The sequence below is a fragment of the Puma concolor genome, chromosome D1 (assembly GCF_028749965.1).
Source record: "Puma concolor isolate L17-30 chromosome D1, mPumCon1.1.hap2, whole genome shotgun sequence".
Lineage (NCBI taxonomy): Eukaryota > Metazoa > Chordata > Mammalia > Carnivora > Felidae > Puma > Puma concolor.
This window is the reverse complement of record NC_141676.1, coordinates 57,158,015-57,161,091: the sequence shown is the minus strand read 5'-3', so window position 1 is coordinate 57,161,091 and position 3,077 is coordinate 57,158,015.

Sequence of the window (3,077 nt, the reverse complement as noted above, 5' to 3'; positions counted from 1 at the left end):
CTTAAAATGACCACTTAGAGTTGAGCCCATGAAAAATTAGTGACCTCCACCCCAACCACCTTATAAGTATTAGGTGCTTGCTACCTGCTCTCTATCTCCGGCTGGCTGAAGACCTGGACAGAAAGGACTGACCTTCCCTGGCTCATGGTTCTGGGATCCCAAAGTAATAAATCTTGCGACTTGACTTCCTTTGTATGAGTATATTGAAACTGCGTCTTCAATCAAAAGGACCTCGGGGTTTTCTCTTTCCCAGAGTGGGAGAGCTCCGACCCGAGGGAGCTCCCTGCCAACCCTGTGTGGGTGGCTCATGCCTCCTCATTCAGCAGATCATAATCTACATATTCTTGACACACCAGCTCCCAAGTTTTCCAACACATGCCCCATGAAAGCTGAGCCTGTCCTAGCTCTGCTCAACGTATGGATTTTGATCCCAGAACGAACCCTGAACCAAGGCAGAACCATCAGCCCCATTCTCAGTCAGAGTCCCCAGTGGGCCTTACTCACACCAGCCCTTCCTATGGTCCTGGGAACCAGTCCCTGGAGCGTGCACATGTCCGTTCTGTCCTGCCCACTGGCCGGTCGTGGCCGGGCTCCCCAAGTCCTGCTGCTGTCCTAGCACACAGTAGTTGGACACTGAGGAGGGGGATCTATGGATGCAAGGAGTTAACGTCATTGAGTGAAGGCCTCTCAAAGGGGACCCGTCTCGACCTTTAGCAGCATTCGGGGATGGAATGAGGAAGGGGGACAAGATGTCAGTGCTCACCTCAGCTTTATTCTCAACCTCCAGGCTCCAATGAACCCAGGCTGCTGCTTTTCCTCCAGGTCACAAGAGAGAAGTACTGCCTCCAGGTCAGGGAACAAAGATGCAGGCAGGAAAGAGGCCATACCTTGGGGACAGATGTCAGACCTGAGGGGGAAGGGAGCTCTGGAGCTGTGGTGTTTGTTGAACACTCATTGCTTGCCAGGCACTGTGCTGAGCACTCCACGTGCATGAATTCACTTCATCCCCATTGCAACGAAGTAGATCCTACTAATCCACCCGTTTTAGAAATGGGAGAACTGAGACACAGAGAAGTTCAGTAATTTGCACTCCTTCACACAGTAAAAGGTTCTAACCCAGACAGCCTGGCTCCCTGGCTCAAGCCCTTAGCCATTCTGCCAGACTGCTGAGCAGGTATTTCACTGCATCTGTCCTGCCTCCTCTCCCATCCTTCCCTCCCCACCCTGCAGTCTCTGTACCCTAGAGCTCTGGGAACTGCCCCCTAGGCCTGCAGGGTCTTGCTGCCCAGCATATCCCCAGGCCTGGGGGAGGGAGGAGTGTAACAATGCCCCAACACCTCGCAGGACTTCACAATTTACAGAGCCCCCAGCCTGCCTCAGCCTGGCGGTGGAAATCTTGAGCATCACCACGTTGGCAGGATAACAGGCCTAGAAAGGTACCCAAGGTAGGGAGAGCCTGAAGCAGAACTCGGGGGACTCCCTCTGTGGGAGGGCCCCAGACCTAAACGGCCCTGCCCTCCTGGGCATGCTGGGTCCCCCTGCTGCTGATGTCGAATGGGCAGTGCTGCCTGCAGGAATCCATTTCGATTGCTGGGTCGATGCAACCTTCCAAAGGCCCTGGAGTTTCCTGTCAGAGGCTCCAGATCCATCTGCCTGACCCCAGGCCCTGCCTAAGGCTCTGTGCTCAGGCTGGTAGCAGTGGGGGTGGAGGAGTCCTTGTGTGTCTTCAGGAAGGACAAAGTTGTCTGGCCCTTCTACCAGAGTAAGAAATCCGGCACTGGAACGAGTACCCCTTTTATGGCAGCCCACACACAACTTCGTTCTTTTGGCTTCTTATTTTTTAATCTCAAAGCTGGGCCCTCAGCACCCTGACTCAGGACAGTTTCCACCTTCTGGGACTAGAGGGCCTCTGGGGAGCACTTTGGATCACCCTTTAGATGGTGGGAGGGGCTATTACTTTTCCTGAGGCTCCTCTGAGAGGCTTGCTTGGGGAACAGGGACCTGCCCAAGGACACAGCCTGGCCCAGGTATAACATAACGTCCCCCTCACCCGTCTGCCCAGGGAACCACCACAGGGACACAAAGGATGGGTTCTTGCTGGGCCTTATTTTCCTCATCTGTCAAATGGGGCTAATGGTCCCTGCCTGATCTTCCACCTAAAGTTGAAAAAGTCAGACAAAATGAGGATGGAAGATTCTTACTCTTCACAGAGAGGATGTGAGGGGCCACGTGTATGCGCAAGCACACGTGTGTGCACCTGTAACAACTGTGTCCCAGGCAGGCCAGGGACTGCGATCTACAGAGGACTGCTGTGTGTACTGAGTGTGCGGAGCTTCAAGGCTTTGTGATGTGGGTGTGGCAGTGCCTCAGGTGAAAGGTTGCCAGATTTAGCAAATATTTGGGGTATACTTATACTAAAAATGATTCTTTGCTGATCTGGAAATCAAATTTCACTAGGCATCCTGTGCTTTATCTGGCAACTCTACTGTGGCACTCTAGGTGACCTGGTGTGCCCAAGCGTGTGTACCTGTGTCAGGCGGGCCGGGCATGACACTGAAGTGGTGTGTGGCTGTGTTGTGACTTTGACAGGGCATCAGTGTGATGGTATGTGGCTATGACAGTGTCACCAAGAGAAGCCAGGTTGTGGGTGACTCTGCCAGTATGGCTCTCCGTGACTCCCTCAGACTCTAGCTGCTCCCTCAGAGCAGGGTTTGGGCTGTTTGCTCAGTGAGGCCCAGCAGGGGTAAAGAACCACCCTGGGCAAACACTTAGATCCGGCTCCAGATGGGACTGGGATCCAGAGCTTATTGCCACCTGCCCTCAGACTGTAAAGGACACGTCCCTCTCAAAGCCAAGCCAGCCCTGGGGGCCTCAGAGTGCTCTATCCTGGAAGGGGGGCCTCTGGAACCACCTCTCTACTCTGCTGCTTCCTGGTGACCTCACACAGGTCACGCCCAATCTTCTAGAACAGTGCCTCCAGGACACTGCTTTGTTACCCCAGGCAACCTGGGAATTTCTCCACCCAAACTGGCAGGCCAAGTTACCCCTGATGAGGGGGTAGGGGGAGAAGGGGCTGG